Here is a 21,537-nt window from a genome sequence, read left to right on the forward strand (position 1 = left end):
GGGCTGCCCCCCTCACCCAGGACTCATCCGAACCACCAAGAACCGACAAGGGGCGAAAAAAGCAGCAGTTAAAGCATCAAGCGCTGCTGCCACAGAACAACATCTTCTGTACCTGGTGTTGGTGCTGAGCTGACCCTGTGCGATGATCAAATGGTTCATGAGCTTAGTCTCAGCACAGTTGTCTAGCTCTATGGTCACCTGACCACCTCTGGAGGATCTGAGGCGAATATACGTGAGCAAATAGGGAGAGAAATAGAGGTGAGGTATAGGAGACACAGGTGATTTGCTTTTACAGTACATACACTGGTAACACTTTCAGATACATGTACAATATATTGCATTACACGAGGCAGTCATAACGGGTTATAAGACTTGGGATAATGATCTTTCACCAGGCTCATAGATTTGATATTTGCATGTCTCTTTTTGGACAGATCAGCAGATCTTCTTTTTTGGCCACGTTAACTTTAGACTGAAAGGCGAATGAAGACTAAAGACCTGAAGATGTATTAAACAGGATTAGACAGGTGCATGATGTTTCTGTCACGTTCCTGACCTGTTTTCTGTTATTTTGTATGTGTTAGTCGGTCAGGGCGTGAGTTTGGGTGGGCAGTCTATGTTATGTGTTTCTATGTTGGTTAATGGGTGACCTGATATGGTTCTCAATTAGAGGCAGGTGGTTTTCATTTCCTCTGATTGAGGGCCATATTAAGGTAGGTGTTTTCACATTGTTTGTTGTGGGTGGTTGTTTCCTGTATCTGTGTTTGTTGCACCATACGGGACTGTATCGTTCGTTCGCTTTGTTTGTAGTCAGTACTGGTTCGTTCGTTCTTCGTTACGTGTAAGTTCGTAGTCCAGGTCTGTCTACTTCGTTTGTTGTTTTGTATTGTTGTTCAAGAGTTTTTCCGTCTTCGTCTGTTCCTTGTAATAAATAATATGTATAACTCCAACGCTGCATTTTGGTCGAATCCTTGCTACTCCTCTTCGGATGAAGAGAAGGAGGAAGCCCATTACAGTTTCACTAAAGCCTGACATGAAGAACTACCGATGAAAGATTTAGAGCATAAGGCTTTTGATCATTTGTGCGTGTTACGATGTCACACGTCTTCCCCTTGGGTTTTATACACTCTGCGGTGCGTGTTAGCAGGTAGCCTAGCGGTTAAGAGCGTTCCCTTTATAGTGCACTTCATTAGATCAGGGCCCTGTGTACTATAATAGGAAATAGGGTGCCATTTGGGAATGCAGGCTCAGTCTCTCACAAATCAGCTTACCTACTGTACATTGGGATTATGAAATGCCTGTTTATTCTCTTACCAAACATACGCTGCTACTCAGGCAGACCGTGTGGCTCTCAAGAAGAGTGTGTGTGTGTGTGTGTGTGTGTGTGTGGGTGTGGGTGTGGGTGTGGGTGTGTGTGGGTGGGGGTTGTTCACTTTTTTTCTTTTTGTATCTGCAACTTCAATAATTCAGGGTGCTGTGAAATCGCTCAAAAGGTAGAACAGAGAATAATGGACTGAGAAACAGTGTATTCGTCAATAGGAAGAGGAGGGAAAGATAGAGAGGGAGAGAGTGATTCAGAGAGAGAGAGCGAGAGATAAAATAGAGAGGGAGGGAGGTAGGTAGAGACACAGAGAGAGATACATCGAAAGAAAGCGAGGGGGAGCGAGACAGACACAGAGAGGGGGAGAGAGAGAGAGAGGATACCCTAAAGACACAGTGTCACATAGTTTCCCCTTCACAGAGCCAAGCCACTGAGCCCTTCAGCCCTAGTACACACAAACACCAATCAAGCTCCCGTGTCTCACTCCCAAACATACCCCAATGACTCGCACGTCATTGTTTTTAGCAGCTTCTTATGTCAAACACTTTTTTCTTTCCACAAACCGTTTTTTTGCTCCTCAATAAATGGAAAACAAGATCGGACCACAAAACGCTGAGGAGAGATGACAATCCTATCCGCCCACAGAGGAAGACTGGGGCTGTCTGAAACAGTACCCTATTCCCTATTCAGGGCTATGGGCCTTGGTCAAAAGTAGTGCACTATAAAGTAAATATGGTGCCATTTAAGATGCAACCATAGCTAGCTTCCCTAATTCTCGTGTTTAAAAGTTTAAAATCTTACATAAAAAGCTACAAGAATAGCAGTTATATTAAGAGAAGAATGTTGAGGGACGGACCTTATTATTTGTCATTTTCTTTTCCCCAAAAAATGCTGTGTACAGCACAACTGAGGATAACCTAAACTCATTATCTTTCTGAATGGACTGGAGCACATTTGATAATTCGCTTTGTGTGTGAATACGGTGAGAGAAAGGGCTGAGGGAGGACAATAGAAATGCAAACGTTGCAACTACGAGAGGAGACTGAGAGACAGTCGTTTGCCTTTTTTGGAGCCCAGAGTACTTATTTGAGCTTTCATGGAATTGTGGAATTTATATTTATCTTTTTTAGAAATGTTTAATGCAACATTTGAAGGTGTCTTTGAGACTTGACCAATGATTCTGTTAGGATTGTTGTTCTTGGTGCCTCCATTCCAGTTTGGAAATGGAGACCCATCATTTTTCATTTACCAAGGAAATACACTCCTAAACAGACACATTCTAGTTTACCCAGGAGAATAAATATAATGTATTAGTACTTTTTAAATAAGACAATTAGAGAGGCTTAGAGGGTACATTTGTGATTTTCGTGTCTCTCTCCAATGTCCTGTAGACCTGACCTGGTCAGACAACCATACACTCTCTCTCTTCCTATCTCAGTGGAGAAGGTTAAGGAAACCCTATCCTGCATCTGAAATGGCACCCTCTTTCATAAACGGGTCGTTCCACCAATTCGGTGCCTTTTGAGAAGTGTAACTTCTCAAAAGGCAAAAGGCAAAAAAAACGAATTTCTGTCATAAAGAGCCCTTGTTCAAATTCATAAAAACCCATTTTACCATCTCAAGAGGTTAAATGACAAAAAATACTATACTAAGCGCCTATTAAGTGCAAAATAAAGTAACAGAGTTGACCGTCACATGATTTCATCTTAAATCAGCCAAAAATCCCCTCATGACACGGGGAATAGAAGCTTGTTGTGTGCAACAAGGCGTGGCAATTAAATAAAAAATTGCTAAAACATTTCTAGCCTGTCTATCTAGTATTATTTAGTTATTTATTTAACCTTTATTTAACTAGACAAGTCAGTAAAGAACAAATGCTTTACAATGACGGCCTACCCCGGCCAAACCCTAACCCGGACGATGCTGGGCCAGTTGTGCGCCGCCGTATGGGATTCCCAATCACAGCCGGTTGTAATACAGCCTGGAATCAATCCAGGGTCTGTAGTGACGCCTCTAGCACTGAGATGCAGTGCCTTAGACCGCTGCGCCACGCGGGAGCCCCGATGTCTTAGATGTAAAGTCCCGTGTTTTTGGGGACCTGCGTGGTTCTGGTACTGGTTCCGACCAACATTTTGGCTTATAAATCTATGTGGACAACATAGATCTAAATGGCTTGCATTAAGTGGTAGCCCTGAATCTCATGGACACAGGAGTATGTATAGTCTGCCTGTGTGAAGCAGGATGTGAAATCTGACAGCACTCAAAGCTGGGATGTCTCTCCTACCATTTCATTGGCTTCTCTGACTGTCCATCAACTCTTGGCTGAACCCTACATCAAAGCCACTAAGAACGCACATGCCTAGAATTCTTACATGTTAACGTGGCAGGAGAGGGTAGTTTTGTCACGGTAGCACATTCAGGGATCGATTTACTACCAGTAATCTAAAAATAATTCATAGATTTTAAACAAAAAATACTTTCTGTTAGTCATAGACAGAGATGAAAGGTGACTTCATAACGAGTTGAGGAAGCCAAGCCAGAGCTCTGTGAGACATTCACAATCACAGCGATGCTGATCAAGATAGACCTTTAGAAACTATGCAAATTGTCTCTAACACTAAATATACAAATATGTATTTTACAGTTATAAGAAAGGTGAAATCTTATAGGTAGTCGTTTATTTAGTCATTTCAAGCCTTATTCATGGTTTTGTTGAATAGGAAACACATCATATAGAGAAATGTCGTATTTTCATCATATTTGTACTGTGTATTGCGCTTGTGTCCTCAAAAGTAACTACACCTCAGCAATTTCGAACTATTTTTTACTAGAAAGGTGAGATTTGAACCTCTCTTGGAGTATGCAGAATTACTAGTTATTGTTTATGGTCCTCTCATGATAGATAATTACTTTTGGGGATTACGTAGATTACATTTAGTTACATTTAAGAGGTTTTTAACATGGTTGACGTGTTATGCCCGACCCAAATAGTTTCCCACCACAAAACAACAGAAAATGGCCAAAAACAGTAGAACCAGCGCACCTGCTTTTACACTCTGATTTGACTATTAGATGTTCAATGTTTCTTTGGCAAAAATATTTTAAAAGGAATAGATTCACCATATAAAAAATAAAAAAAATGTTCAGTTCACGCAACAGGGTTCACCTTAAAATGAGGGACAGGCATAAATGAATCACTTAAAGTCACAAACTTTTTAAATATACATATACACTATACATTCTTCAAATGTATGATCTTATCACAACACTGGCAGACCATGGTGGGACAACTCCCTGACCAAAATGGCTGATCTTTATCCCCTCATAAGATGGCTCAAGTCCACTCTAGTATTCTTATTCCTAATTCGTTGGAAGGTTACTACTTTTGGCCAGGCCTTGTGCTTGATTTCCCAGCCCTGGGTGGTCCAGTCAGAGGCATCAGGAGGAGATATCCCCACATCCCTGTTCAGTATTCAGTGTTCATCACTGTCTGTCAGATATTGACTGAGTCCCAAATCACACCCTATTTCTTATGTAGGGCCCTTAGGGTTCTGGTCAAAAGTAGTGTGTATAGGTTGCCATTCGGCATACCCGACATTGAAGCTGCCCAGAGGAAAGGAAGCGATCGACTTTCTGACCCCAATGTTAGGCAGGAGGACATGAACGTTGCCAACAGAACAGATTTGTGCTTCTTGTTTGCGTCCTAAATGACACCCTATTCCTTACATAGTGCACTACCTTTGACCAGAGCCCTATAGGCCCTGGTAGTGCATTACAGACAATAGGGGGCATTTTAGGATGCGTCCCTTTAATGAGCACCTGTCTGGAGGGAAGACAAGAAATTCCTGTCTGTCTGGGTGGTTGAAAGAAGCGAGGGATTGCACCAGAGATCTCTGATTGCTTGTCACTTGGGGCCACAGGTGCTGCTCATTGGGGCTGACTGAGTCTGTCTTGTCCTGCCTGCTTTTCAATGAGCGTGCTCAGTGTTGCGTTTCAGAGTTTCAGCCCCATTCAAAAGCAAGAGTTGGTACAGTAGACTCTGTATATTAATGGTATGCATTCTAAATTGTACCCTATTCCCTTCACAGTGCACTCCTTTTGACCAGAAGTCCGCATTCCAAATGGTACACTATTCCCTTCAAAGTGCACTACTTTTGACCAGAAGCCCGGGCCAAAAGTACTGCATTATTATAGGGTGCAGTTTGGGACACAGTCTTAGTTCCCCCCCCTGGGGAAGATTCTCTTCAGAAAACCTTTCCTCTGCCCTGAACCCTCTCTCTGCCTTGAACCAACCGGACATTGGCTGACATAATAGTGAACAGTATGGGGTAGCCTGAAAATGGGCAGGTCCAAATGTGACTTGGGAATGGGGAAAAAAGGGAAAACAAGCATTTCATTGTTTACTGTCTGCACCATTGCTGGTTCCAAAAGCACAGATTTACTTAACGTATTCCTTTCAGCTACTAGTGTGACAAAGAGCCTCAAAAGCACCCAAAACTAAGTGAAACAAAAGTGAGAAATAGTAACAAGATTTTTTTTTAAGTAATAAATAAAAATACTTTAAATGCCTCATGGGTACATTTGAACATAGACAACATTAGGATTTAGCTGTCCAGGGACAGGCCCGTGCATAATGGACTATCAACAGTACACACTATAAGCACTTTAAACTCACTTAGAGACAGACGGGGGAAATTAGGAGAGACATCAACAGAATATGCTGTTTTGTTCTGCAGAAGATAGGGTCCCAACTGCTATTCCAAGACATCTGTGAAGATTGAGTGTTACAGAAATAGAGTACGGAAATAGAAACACACTGTGATAACAAATAAATAAATTATATTAGTAAAGTGCACTAGGGACTGTCTGTCCATAGAAATAGAATTACAAAAAGGGAAAAAGCATTGTAGACCATGGAAAGTTGAATGGGAATGTCTGTTTTAGAATTATATTTATATGGGTAATTCCTCTTGGTAAGGCACTCAAGTGTACTCAGTACATCTAAGTCTGTCTGCTGCTGTATAATCCGCTGGCCTCGTGCTGTCTGCAAGGTCACAGCTACAGGCACACACACGTTGTCACGGAAACGGAAGGTGAATCAGAGGGGAAGGACAGGAGCAGAGAGGAGCCCTGCTAACAATTCTAGGGAGAGAGAGAGAGAACGTTTTTGTAATTGTTACCCGCAATGTTCCCATAATGTTTGAGTGTCCAGTTTTTCTTTAGTTAGGGGAACGTTCTATCTATGTTAGCAAATCCCTTCTGGGAACCCTTTTAGCATGTTTTGGTGTTAAAGTTAGGAGAACATTCCCTTTAGGAGAATATTCCATCAACGCCCCGCCAAACATACACAGAACACGGTTGTCATGTTCTCAGAATATAAGATACTAATGTTGCAGACACATTTCATGGGACGTCGCAAGAGCCAATCAAACAATCCAAAAATATTTGTCACAAGCGCCGAATACAACAATTGTAGACTTTACCGTGAAATTCTTACTAACGAGCTCTTTCCCAACAATGCAGTTAAAAAAATGAGAAAATTAACAAACAGATCAAAAGAAAGTAGTAACACAATAAAATAACACAAAAGAACAGTAACGAGGCTATATACAGGTACCGGTACCGAGTCAGTGTACTGTGGTACGAGGTAGTTAGGTTGATTGATTGAGGCAATACTCTATGTACATGTAAGTTTGGTTAGTTGATTGACTGAAATACTATGTACATGTAGATAGTGGGTGACAAGCCGAAAGTCCGGGTAGCCATTTCATTAACTGTTCTGCAGTCTTATGGCTATGGGGTAGACGCTGTTCAGGAGCCTTTTGGTCCCGGACGCTCTGGTACCGCTAGCTGTGCGGTAGCAGAGAGAAAAGGCTGTGACTTGTGTGGCTGGAGTCTTCAACAATTTTTAGGGCCTTCCTCTGACACGACTGGTATAGAGGTCCTTGATGACAGGGAGCTTGGCCCCAGTGATGTACTGGTTAGTACGCACTACCCTCTGTAGCGCCATGCGGTTGGATGCTGAGGAATTGCTTCACCAAGCGGTGATGCAGCCAGTGAAGATGCTCTCAATGGAGCAGCTGTAGAACTTTTTGAGGATCCACTACAGCCCTGTCGATGTGAATGGGGGCGTGCTCGGCCCTCCGTTTCCTGTCTCATTGTTGTCGGTGATCGGGCCTACTGCCATTGTGTTGTCAGCAAACTTATTGATGGTGTTGGAGGTGTGTGCTGCCACGAAGACGTGGGTGAGCAGGGAGCACAGGAGGGGGCTAAGCACGCACCCCTGAGGGGCCCCTGTGTTGAGGGTCAGCGTGTTGATGTGTTATTGCCTACCCTCACAACCTGGAGGCGGCCCGTCAGAAAGTCCAGTATCCAATTGCAGAGGGATGTATTTAATCCCAGGGCCCTTAGTTTAGGGATGAGCTTGGAGGGCACTATGGTGTTGAACGCTGAGCTGTAGTCAATGAAAAGCATTCTCGCGTAGGTGTTCCTTTTGTCGATGTGGGAAAGGGCAGTGTGGAGTGCAATAGAGATTTTGATATCTGTGGATTTGTTGGAGCGGTATACGTATTGGAGTGGGTCCAGAGTGTACTGGATACTCACACACAATGCTTTTAACGTAGTGTTTTCAATGTACATATTTTGACGACATTGTTCATGTTAATTTATACAATTATTATTCAACATGTCCTCACCTGGGATTTGAACTCACAACCTCTTGGTTCACTAATTCCAATCTTTCTACAATGCTACCATATCTGTATCAGTTATCAGTTAATCTGACTGTTCTCTCATTCTTGATTTGATTGACTTATTCCAACAATTTAAGGGCTTTCTGTATTGTTATCTAATGTTGGTGGTGCATATTAAACTATTTTAAGGCCTAATCGCCCGACATCAGTGCCCAACTTCACTAATGCTCTTGTGACTGAATGGAGGCAAGTCCCTGCAGCAATGTTCCAACATCTAGTGGAAAGCATTCCCAGGAGAGTGGAGGCTGTTATAGCAGCAAAGGGGGGACCAACTCCATATTAATGCCCAGGATTTTGGAATGTGACGTTCGACAAGCAGGTGTCCACATACTTTTGGTCATGTAGTGTATATTGCTAAGAATGTGACAGTAGATAAAGATGACTCCTCTAGCGGGTCTTGAATCCAGGCCACGAGCAGCAATAACAAATGCCCTAATCACTGTCCCAATAAGAGATATCTCTAGGGCATGTGTTTACTGGGCCGGTATCAAATCAAATCAAATCAAATTTTATTTGTCACATACACATGGTTAGCAGATGTTAATGTGAGTGTAGCGAAATGCTTGTGCTTCTAGTTCCGACAATGCAGTAATAACCAACGAGTAATCTGACCTATCAATTCCACAACTACTACCTTATACACACAAGTGTAAAGAGATAAAGAATATGTACATAAAGATATATGAATGAGTGATGGTACAGAACGGCATAGGCAAGATGCAGTAGATGGTATCGAGTACAGTATATACATATGAGATGAGTAATGTAGGGTATGTAAACATAAAAGTGGCATAGTTTAAAGTGGCTAGTGATACATGTATTACATAAAGATGGCAAGATGCAGTAGATGATATAGAGTACAGTGTATACATATGAGATGAGTAATGTAGGGTATGTAAACATTATATTAAGTGGCATTGTTTAAAGTGCTAGTGATACATTTTTGATCAATTTCCATCAATTTCCCTTATTAAAGTGGGCTGGAGCTGAGTCAGTATGTTGGCAGCAGCCACTCAATGTTAGTGGTGGCTGTTCAATAGTCTGATGGCCTTGAGATGGAAGCTGTTATTCAGTCTCTCGGTCCCTGCTTTGATGCACCTGTACTGACCTCGCCTTCTGGATGATAGCGGGGTGAACAGGCAGTGGCTCGGGTGGTTGTTGTCCTTGATGATCTTTATGGCCTTCCTGTGACATCGGGTGGTGTAGGTGTCCTGGAGGGCAGGTAGTTTGCCCCCAGTGATGCGTTGTGCAGACCTCACTACCCTCTGGAGAGCCTTACGGTTGTGGGCGGAGCAGTTGCCGTACCAGGCGGTGATACAGCCCGACACAATGCTCTCGATTGTGCATCTGTAGAAGTTTGTGAGTGCTTTTGGTGACAAGCCGAATTTCTTCAGCCTCCTGAGGTTGAAGAGGCGCTTCTGCGCCTTCTTCACAGCGCTGTCTGTGTGAGTGGACCAATTCAGTTTGTCCGTGATGTGTACGCCGAGGAACTTAAAACTTACTACCCTCTCCACTACTGTCCCGTCGATGTGGATAGGGGGGTGCTCCCGCTGCTGTTTCCTGAAGTCCACAATCATCTCCTTTGTTTTGTTGACGTTGAGTGTGAGGTTATTTTCCTGACACCACACTCCGAGGGCCCTCACCTCCTCCCTGTAGGCCATCTCGTCGTTGTTGGTAATCAAGTCTACCACTGTATTGTCGTCCGCAAACTTGATGATTGAGTTGGTGAGCAAAGAAGTTATTTAGTCTGTCTGGGAGCAAGACATCCTGGTCCGCGACGGGGCTGGTTTTCTTTTTGTAGTCCGTGATTGACTGTAGACCATGCCACATACCTCTTGTGTCTGAGCCGTTGAATTGCAACTCTACTTTGTCTCTATACTGGCGCTTAGCTTGTTTGATTGCCTTGCGGAGGGAATAGCTACACTGTTTGTATTCGGTCATGTTTCCGGTCACATTGCCCTGGTTAAAAGCAGTGGTTTGCGCTTTCAGTTTCGCGCGAATGCTGCCATCAATCCACGGTTTCTGGTTTGGGAATGTTTCAATAGTTGCTGTGGGTACGACATTGCCGATGCACTTCCTAATGAACTCGCTCACCGAATCAGCGTATTCGTCAATGTTGTTGTTGGACACAATGCGGAACATATCCCAATCCACGTGATCGAAGCAGTCTTGAAGCGTGGAATCAGATTGGTCGGACCAGCGTTGAACAGACCTGAGCGCGGGAGCTTCTTGTTTTAGTTTCTGTCTGTAGGCTGGAAGCAACAAAATGGAGTCGTGGTCAGCTTTTCCAAAAGGAGGGTGGGGGAGGGCCTTATATGCGTCGCGGAAGTTAGAATAACAATGATCCAGGGTTTTACCAGCCCTGGTTGAGCAATCGATATGCTGATAGAATTTAGGGAGTCTTGTTTTCAGATTAGCCTTGTTAAAATCCCCAGCTACAATGAATGCAGCCTCAGGATATGTGGTTTACAGTTTACATAGTCAAATAAAGTTTGTTCAGGGTATAGTTAGGGGTGGCAGGTAGAGCGTTGGGCCAGTAACCGAAAGGATCTAGATCGAATCCCCGTACAAATCTGTCATTCTGCCCTTGAACAAGGCAGTTAATCCACTGTTCCTAGGCTGTCATTGTAAATAAGAATTTGTTCTTAACTGACTTGCCTAGTTAATAAAATAATTTGTTCTTAACTTAATCAACGATGAGAGAATAGTCAGAGTAAACTAATTCCGTACACGGACACGGTGACGTAGCAGGACGGTTGGAGTATCGTGAAGAGGTTGTGAGTTCAAATCCCAGGATTTGTTGAATAACATTTACTGTATAAATGAACATGCACACTGTAATCATGTACTGTATGTTCAAAACACGAAGTTAAAAGCTTGGTTTGTGTGTGTTACAGTATCCCTAACCTTGCCAACAGACAAAGCGCTATGAAATGATCAGTGGTTTGGCAACAGTAACAACGCGTGATTTGTAATGGAACGTTACATTTTTTTGGAGAACGTTTATTTGGGACCATCAGGCGACATCCTGACAACTGATACACAGACATGTTCCCATGAAACATGTCTAGAACATGAAGATCTTAAAAATTCTGAGAACATGGTAACCACGTTCTGTGAAAGTTCTATCTGACATTAAGGGGATGGTCTCTTTGAAACATTCCTTGCACATCACGGGAACATTCCTATGAAAATGTTAGTTAATGACCCAATGAAACTCTTAAGGGAACGTTCTGTAAAGTTGTGGGAACGTTTGTTGTTAGCTGGGAGGAACCTGGTTAGACCTGTCCAAGCCAAAGGACAATGGTTTCTGTTTATCATCCTTAGCAGTGCTGGGAATCCTCAACACAGTATAGCCACTGTAGAAGAGCTGCTCTAAAACGTTTAAAAGCTTATAAGAGGACCAGGATCAGAGTTGACAGAGTTTATAGAGGAACCCTTTGTTTGCAAGTAGGCGTATGATATATGGAAACGTTCAGTGTGTATCTATCTCTCAACTTACAACTCCCAGAGCCTTCCTTAATTGCCCTTGTAGATCTGCTTATGCCTGGGAGAGGGAGAGTTGGGGGCATGGGCACGTTCCCCTGACTGTTTACACGGCATAATACATCTCTGACTCAGATCTGGGTCGGCTGAGCAATTACCTCTTCCTTTCCCATAGAGAGAGGGAGAGCGAGAGAGAGGGAGAGAACACATTTTGTTCTATCAGATAGTCTTCATCAGCTAACGGCAGGTAGCCTAGTATAACCTAGGGTAGCAGGTAGGACCAGTAATCAAAAGGTCGCTGGTTCAAATCCCCAAGCTGACTAGGTGAGAAATGTGCTGTCGGACAAGGTGTATCACTAGTTGCTCTGGATAAATGTCTAACGTCACTTTTGGTGAACGGAGAAGAGGCAACTCATTTCAGTCTTTTAGGCGAGCTCTATGAAGAGAGTAGGGTGCCATTTGAGACGCAGCCAGCACTTATGGAAGCTAGAACCATAGCTCTAATTCCAGGGGTAAATCATTACTGCCATTTGGATTCTACACTCCAGAACATTGAGAGGGGTTGGCTGTGTTCTGTTTATGATCTTGGATGCATGAATCAAAATTTTTATGCACAGGAGAGTTGTGTGTTTGCTCAACAGCCACCCTGTCCTACGGTGGTTTACAACAATCACAATCGGCACATTCTTTACACAGGATATGAATTTGGTTGATTGGAACAATTCTTGAGGCTCATCTCAACAATCTGATATCCTGTCAGCGTTTGACTTCCTTATTTGTCCGTAGAGGATGAAGTAGCATATACCTGGTGTTGGGTTTTCACAGAGAATGAAGTAGCATGAACCTGGTGTTGGGTTTCCACAGAGTATGAAGTAGCATGAACCTGGTGTTGGGTTTCCACAGAGTATGAAGTAGCATAAACCTGGTGTTGGGTTTCCACAGAGTATGAAGTAGCATAAACCTGGTGTTGGGTTTCCACAGAGTATGAAGTAGCATGAACCTGGTGTTGGGTTTCCACAGAGTATGAAGTAGCATAAACCTGGTGTTGGGTTTCCACAGAGTATGAAGTAGCATGAACCTGGTGTTGGGTTTCCACAGAGTATGAAGTAGCATGAACCTGGTGTTGGGTTTCCACAGAGTATGAAGTAGCATAAACCTGGTGTTGGGTTTCCACAGAGTATGAAGTAGCATAAACCTGGTGTTAGGTTTCCACAGAGAATGAAGTAGCATAAACCTGGTGTTGAGTTTTCACAGAGAATGAAGTAGCATAAACCTGGTGTTGGGTTCTCCACAGAGGATGAAGTAGCATAAACCTGGTGTTGTGTTCTCCACAGAGTATGAAGTAGCATAAACCTGGTGTTGGGTTTCCACAGAGTATGAAGTAGCATAAACCTGGTGTTGGGTTTCCACAGAGTATGAAATAGTGTAACAGTTTAACTTTCGTCCGTCCCCTCGCCCCGACCCGGGCTCGAACCAGGGACCCTCTGCACACATCAACAACTGACACCCATGAAGCATCGTTACCCATCGCTCCACAAAAGCCACAGAGTATGAAATAGGGAGATGGAAAAGATTTGTTTGGATTGTCCCGTCTGTATTTGTTCAGGCTTGCGATTGGATAGCAGATATAAATGTATTGTTAAAAAAAAAAACTCAGTTAAACGAATCTTCACATACAGTGCATTCGGAAAGTGTTCAGGCCCCTTGACTTTTTCCACATTTTTTTACGTTATAGCTTTATTCTAAAACAGATTAAATTACTTTCTTCCCTCATCAATCTACACACAATACCCCATACCGTTAAAGCGAAAACAGGGTTTTAGAAGAAAACCCCCCCATAAATACCTAATTTACATAAGTATTCAGACTCTTTGCTATTAGACACAAAATTGAGCTCAGGTGCGACCTGTTTCCATTGATCATCCTTGAGATGTTTCTACAACTTGACTGTTGTCCACCTGTGGTAAATTCAATTGATTGGACATGATTTGGAAAGGCAGACACCTGTCTATATAAGGCTCCACAGTTGACAGTGTATGTCAGAGCAAAACCAAGCCATGAGGTTGAAGGAATTGTCTGTAGAGCTCCGAGACAGGATTATGTCAAGGCACAGATCTGGGGAAGGTTACCAAAAAATTGAAGGTCCCCAAGAACACAGTGGCCTCCATCACTTTAAAATGGAAGGAGTTTGTAACCACCAAAACTCTTCCTTGAGCTGGCCATCTGGCCAAACTGAACAATCGGGGAGAAGGGCCTTGGTCAGGGAGGTGACCAAGAACCTGATGGTCACTCCTCTGTGGAGATGGGAGAACCTTTCAGAAGGACAACCATCTCTGCAGCACTCCACCAATCAGGCCTTTATGGTAGGTGACCAGACGGAAGCCACTCCTCAGTAAAAGGCACATGACAGCCCGCTTGGAGTTTGCCAAAAGGCACATAAAGACTCTCAGACCATGAGAAACAAGATACACTGGTCTGATGAAACCTAGATTGGTTTTCCGTTGCAAAACTTTATGCTACGGTGTGCACCCACAAATGCAACCCTATTGCTGGGTTACAGAAAGTTGGGCCTTAATAAGGACACATTTTTATTACAGTTCTGGCACTAAAGAACACACCTTCGATAATGGGAGTGTCAAAACAACCTGGCCTTTATCATTTATTTGATTATTTATTTGATTTATTTAATCTGAAATATCTATTCCCTTTTGAAGGCACATTGGACAAAAGGAATTCAGAAATAGCATTCTTATTCCATGATATTAATCAGATTAATGTCCAGCTGACAAACCAAGCCCTATGATGCACGAATAGCTTTGACTCTCTCCTTATATGAACAATTGAATTCGGTTTTATGGTCCTGTGAAGGTTCAACTAAACGTCTTTCTAAACAAGCCCAACAAAGCTTGTCACTAATGCATACATACTTTTAGATGGTCAGATCTATACATTTATAACACACCGGTGAATTCCCAAACTACCTATATGGTCCCCTGAGAAAGCCTCTCTTGTCTTCGAGACAACAGTTAACGTTTGTTCACTGTCTGTTATTCTCTGTCAGCGCCTTTAAAGGCTCCATGATAAAGCTGTTCAGAGAAGCGTGAAATAACACGCCTCACAAGGTCCAGAACAGATGCAGCCCCGCTCAGCCATCAACAGAACAACAACTACATTTCCATTGATAATGATGCCGTTCATTAAAAGGTGTACTGTATATTATTTCACAATTCTAATATTATGCAAACTCATCTTTGTTAGCTGTTAATTAGCCGTGTTCGTGTCGTAGCCTGTGGAGCAGCTACATGCTGTTATCCCAGGGGGCTGTGCTTCGGCCTCGCTCTGAGAACCCCCGAATCATCCCATCTCCATCTGGCTCTGCATGGGGCTCTGGAATACACACTGTATGACCATGGAATAACACAAAGTTCTATACATGACAGTAGGCACTGTACACCTATGTGGTGGTTATATATAAGGAAGTTGTCTAGATGTTTATCTGGTTCTACCTGGGGTTTTAGAGTACACATATGACCTTGGAATAACAGGCAGGTAGTATAGTCATGTACTGTATGTAACAGGCTTTTGGTATTGTTTTCATATGGGGTATGTTGTATACGCTGGTGTGTGTTTTTATCAGAGAAATACAATATCTCAATGTTTTGTTTAATCTAACCTTTGTTGATACAGGTTAGTCTCAGTGAGATGTCATTTCTTTTTTTTAAGATCGACCTGTTCAAGATAGCAGCAGCAGTCGACAACTGTGGTTTATTATATCCACATGCGCATCCGCCTTCATCAGATATGGGCATTAAGCTCAATACTCAGGTACCTAAATTGATGGACTCACAGTAGACTCTCACCAGCTCATAAATGTTTAAGCAGTCAATGAAGGAGGGTATGAGACACATGGGTTACTCAAGACAGGCAGGCAGTGGTGTGCGTGGTGTGCACGTACAGTAAAACGCTCTGCGCTCCTGTCAGTTTGGAAGAGGAGCACCTTTCAAAAAGCTGATCTGACATGCTGAGCATAGAACTGAATTATTTGAACCCCTCTTCAGTTAAAAGTTATATTTCTCTGGCAAGCGTGAAACAGCAATTATGACACGTATCAAAACTTGGTATAAAACTCGGGTGTGGGGAATTACTCCACAAGGAAATTGATTTTACTTCAATGTGGAAGGTCTTTCAAAAAAGGAAAGTTGTATAACTAGTTTGTGCAGAATATTTGAGGTGATGAATGACTCTGCTTTCCGTTCTGACATGGTCATCGTGGTGAGAGTTCCGTTCTAGAGGGACAGCAGATCCGCCATGAGCTCCTCATATGTGACGTTATACACCTCGTTGTATTTCCTGGAATTTTTGGGAAACTATTCGTGTGACTCCACTTGCATGCACGAGCGAGAGAGCGAGAGACTCTCCAAACAGCTCACACGAAAGCATGCGCAACAACAAGAGGAATGCAGCCAGTGGAGACTGCTGAAGCTGTGTCTGTGTAACCAGTGTCATTCTGTTGTCTTTTGTAAGAGCGGGATGAGAGGTATTGACCGCCAGACAACAACATTTGGGGTCACCACTTGTCTGGGAGATAAAAGGAGGGTGAGCTGGGAGGGCACCACGGTTGGGGCTGGGGGCATTTGACATTTGACCCCCTCTTTGTGTGAGGATAGGATCGGGGAGATCCCCCAGTCCTGCAGCATGACATCTCACTCTGTCATTCGTTCACCTTTCACCTTGCTGTTGTTTACTATCTCGTCTTTAGGCTACATCTCCTAAAGATATTATAGACATGAATAACAAGCAGAAGCACAGACCCTTGGGGATCCATTGACATGCCTTTTTTCCATTTAACAATCACACAGAGGTGAAGTAAAAAAGAAAGAAAGTAGCTCATAAACTGAAATGAATTCCAATACCTCCCCTTTCATCCTAGTGAGATGAGAATAGAGAGATTGAATAGATGTTAAGAGAAAGAGACGTTCAACACAACGTTATATCAGAAACTCTCATCTAACGTCAATTCTGTGCAACTATGGCGAATGAGGGGCTGGGTGGTGGGGAGGCTTATGGCTGCCTGGCTGGAGTTGAGGTTGGGGCTGGCGGCTGTGGAGGGAGGCTGGAGTTGAAGCTGGGGCTGGCAGCCTGGACGAAAGGCTTTCAGGGTCTCCGGGGTCTCTCTTTCAGGGTCTCCGGGGTCTCTGTGGGGTTGACTGGCGATGGTTTCATGCTGCAAAGTCAACATTTTCAATATCATTATAAAGTATGAACACATACATGCATTGTTGGTCTCAGTTAGGGTTAAGCATAAAGTTAGGGGTAAGGTCAAATCAAATCAAAATGTATTTGTCACATGCGCTGAAGACAACAGGTGTAGTAGACCTTACAGTCAAATGCTTACTTACAAGCCCTTAACCAACAATGCAGTTATAAGAAAAATACATTTAAAAAATAAAAGTAATAAATAATTAAGAGCAGCAGTAAAATAACAATAGCGAGGCTATATACAGGGGGATACCGGTACAGAGTCAATGTGCGGGGGCACCGGTTGTTCGAGGTAATTGAGGTAATATGTACATGTAGGTAGAGTTATTAAAGTGACTATGCATAGATAATAAATAGAGAGCAGCGTAAATGTACGCTGCTGCTACAGGCAGTGATGTAATCAGTCAGTATGCTCTCGATGTTGCAGCTGTAGAACCTTTTGAGGATCTGAGGACCCATGCCAAATATTTTTAGTCTCCTGAAGGGGAATAGGTTTTGTCGTGCCCTCTTCACGACTGTCTTGGTGTGCTTGGACCATGTTAGTTTGTTGGGGATGTGGACACCAAGGAGCTTGAAGCTCTCAACCTGCTCCACTACAGCCCCATTGATAAGAATTAGGGTGTGCTTGATCCTCCTTGTCCTGTAGTCCACAATCATCTCTTTTGTCTTGATCACGTTGAGGGAGAGGTTGTTGTCCTGGCACCACACGGCCAGGTCTCCGTGTTGAGGATCAGCGTGACAGATGTGTTGTTACCTCCCCTTACCACCTGAGGGTGGTCTGTCAGGAAGTCTAGGATCCAGTCGCAGAGGGAGGTGTTTAGTCCCAGGGTTCTTAGCTTAGTGATGAGCTTTGAGGGCACTATGGTGTTGAACACTGAGTTGTAGTCAATGAATAGCATTCTCATATAGGTGTTCCTTTTGTCCAGGTGGGAAAGGGCAGTGTGGAGTGCGATACAGATTGCATCATCTGTGGATCTGTTGGGGCGGTATGCAAAATGGAGTGTGTCTAGGGTTTCTGGGATAATGGTGTTGATGTGAGCCATGACCAGCCTTTCAAATCACTTCATGGCTGCAGACGTGAGTGCCATGGGTCGGCAGTCATTTAGGCAGGTTACCTTAGTGTTCTTGAGCACAGGGATTATGGTGGTTTGCTTGAAACATGTTGGTATTACAGACTCAGACAGGGAGAGACTGAAAATGTCAGTGAAGACACTTGCCAGTTGGTCAGCGCATGCTCAGAGTACATGTCCTGGTAATCTGTCTGGCCCTGCGCCCTTGTAAATGTTAAACTGTTTAAAGTCTTACTCACATCGGCTACGGAGAGTGTGATTGTCCAGAACAGCTGATGCTCTCATGCATGTTTCAGAGTTACTTGCCTCGAAGCGAGCATAGAAGTAATTTAGTTTGTCTGGTAGGCTCGCGGCTGTGCTTCCCTTTGTAGTCTGTAATAGTTTGCAAGCCCTGCCACATCCGACAGGCGTCGTAGCCGGTGTAGTACGATTTGATCTTAGTCCTGTATTGATGCTTTGCCTGTGTGATGGAACGTCGGAGGGCATAGTGGGATTTATTATAAGCTTCCGGGTTAGATTCCCGCTCCTTGAAAGCAGCAGCTCTACCCTTTAGCTCAGTGCGGATGTTGCCTGTAATCCATGGCTTCTGGTTGGGGTATGTACGTACAGTCACTGTGGGGACGACGTCATCGATGCGCTTATTGATGAAGCCAGTGACTGATGTGGTGTACTCCTCAATGCCATCGTAAGAATCCTGAACATATTCCAGTCTGTGCTAGCAAAACAGTCCTGTAGCTTAGCATCTGCTTCATCTCACCAGTTTTTTAATGATCGAGTCATTGGTGCTTCCTGCTTTAGTTTTTGCTTGTAATCAGGAGGATAGAATTATGGTCAAATTTGCCAAGTGGAGGGCGAGGGAGAGCTTTGTACGCATCTCTGTGTGTGGAGTAAAGGTGGTCTAGAGTTTTTTTTTTTTATCCCTCTGGTTGCCCATTTAACATGCTGGTAGAAATGAGGTAAGAAGGATTTAAGTTTCCCTGCATTAAAGTCCCCAGACACTTTTCCTATTTGCTTATGGCCGTATACAGCTCATTGAGTGCGGTCTTAGTGCCAGCATCGGTTTGTGGTGGTAAATAGAAAGCTATGAAGAATATAGATGAAAACTCTCTAGGTAGATAGTGTGGTCTACATCTTATCATGAGATACTCTACCTTAGGCAAGCAAAACCTTGAGACTTCCTTAGATATCGTGCACCAGCTGTTGTTTACAGCCACGACTCGGTGAAACACAAGATATTACAGTTTTTAATGTCCCGTTGGTAGAATATACATGCTTGTTGTTCGTCCACTTTATTATCCAACAATTGTATGTTTGCCAATAGTACCGATGGCAAAGGCGGAATAGCTACTCATCGCCGGATCCTTACAAGGCATCCCGATCTCCTTCCGCAATATCTCCGTCTCTTTCTCCTGCAAATGACGGGGATGAGGGCCTTGTCAGGTGTCTGGAGTAAATCCCTCTCGTCCGACTCATTAAAGAACATTTTTTCATCCAGTTCAAGGTGAATAATCGCTGTCCTGATGTCCAGAAGCTCTTTTCGATCATAAGAGACGGTAGCAGCAACATTATGTACAAAATAAGTTACAAACAATGCAAAATAATAAATAATTATAGCAGGGTTGGTTAAGAGCCCATAAAACAGCAACCATCCCCTCCGGCACCATCTTCAGAGTAGGTTTGAAGTTAGGGTTAGGTGGTTAAAACTATAATTTTTGGGGGAGATAAATAGTAATTTGAGTTCTATAACATGGCTGGATAGTGATGACCACTGGAGACTCGGCCAGCTGGAGAATAGGTGGTAGAGGTTTGGTTAGCAGCAGCAGCCCCATCCTCAGAGCCCTGCTGGTGATTGAGCGGCTTGGCAAATGGCATCTGGAGCTGGATGAAAGCCTGGCTTTGAGGGAGGCCTCTGGGGGGCTTTTGTGGGGCTGACTGGCAGGGCAGGACACTGGGTTATGGGCCTACTGCTAACATCCCTGGCCCACTCTCTGGGGCCTCTGCCCCACTCTTTCAACTGTGTCAACAGGCCTGGAGATGCCAAGCATTTTAGGGATTATTCAAATCAGGGCCCTCCACAGACGTTTCAGGGGGCAGGTGCACAAAATGATTTTTTTTTATTCATAACATACCAACAGCTTTTATTTGCATAGGCTTATTTATTTCTGCAACAACACACTCACTCATCAAAAATTGTAAGGAATCTAGTTGCCTCCTAAAGACATGATTGACATCGGGAGAAGAGGATGGGCTGTCAGCTGATCATTGATGGTTGATGTAAACCTGCTAGTTAGCTAGCTCAATTATTTGTTCTACTGATTGTGATTTATCGTCAATGCCCCCGAAATAATTTCATAATATAATATTCATAATTGTCTAACTCATGATATGGCTGGTTGGCTAGTGACCTGTGTAGATATTTTAGTCGGCCTGGTTAGCTGGAGTCGACTACCACTGTTGCTGCTAATGATACATGTTCAACTCCCGACTGAAGAAAGGATGGAGTTGGGTCGGAGGATCACAGATGCGGCCGTTCCTCTCTGTGCCTTTCTGCCTCTCTCTGTTGCGCTTATCAGCCAACCAGACCGAACGTTGATGATGATATAAATCAAGTGTTATCAAGTGTTAATCAAATGTGATGCTGCAGCTACTGTGGCAACACTGTTGATATTTAAAATAGGTAGCTTGCTACACACACTCGTGCATCTCAAGACATGCACGTTTGGGTAACGTGCGCTCGCAATCTCAGTGGGCAGACCGGGAAAACGGGCGCAACCGACCATTCGTGATGACATGAAGACGACTTTCGGGCAGTGGGTTCAGAACAACAACGAAAAAAACTGTACACAAAAAAATATATTATACCACCACCCAAAAGAGCACTTGGCGAGTGGGAGGGCAAAGGGGCAGGTGCACAGGCACAGGTAGACCTCTATCTGTGCATGCGCCTAATAAAACAATATACTCCTTACATACTAATTACAGTAAGAGCTTTAGAGAAGGGAGGACAATGCATTTTTTTAACAAGGGAACACTCAGAGGTATGTGAGGTAAAGAAAGTGAGGAATGGAGAGAGACTTTGCTCTCTCTCTGCCTTACATTTCTCCCTCTCTCTCGCTCTCTCAGCCCTCCATCTATGGAAGGGTGCTTTCTCTGAAGTGTTCTTTAAAAAGTAATGGATCTTCCCTTTCAAGGAGCAGAGGAGGAATACCAAGCACTGAGGAAAACGAGAGAGGTCGCAAACCAAAAAAGTTGTAGGATGGATGTGCATTATTAGTTCTACCACACCTGATTCTAGTACTACTCAAGCGTTTGGTTAACAGATGAGGTCTTGATGAACAGCCGAGTAGTAGAATCAGGTATTGTAGCACTGGCCTTGAACAAAAATGTCTGCTTAACCCTGTGGCTCGTCAAGAGCAATTGTGGCCATCCCTGAATCCCATTCCAAATGTCTGATGAACGTACATTTGGTTGTGCATTTTATATTTTGTGATAACTCACTTTTGTTTACAGGTCATTTAGTACTAGGCTTTTATTTAGTATACTTTAAAATGACATTTTCATATTAATAGTTAATGGGTAGCCTTCTAGGCTGTCAGAGAAGGCCTACGGATTTATAAAAAAAACACATTTCATTTGAATTACTATATAA

The sequence above is a fragment of the Salvelinus fontinalis genome, chromosome 21 (assembly GCF_029448725.1).
Source record: "Salvelinus fontinalis isolate EN_2023a chromosome 21, ASM2944872v1, whole genome shotgun sequence".
Lineage (NCBI taxonomy): Eukaryota > Metazoa > Chordata > Actinopteri > Salmoniformes > Salmonidae > Salvelinus > Salvelinus fontinalis.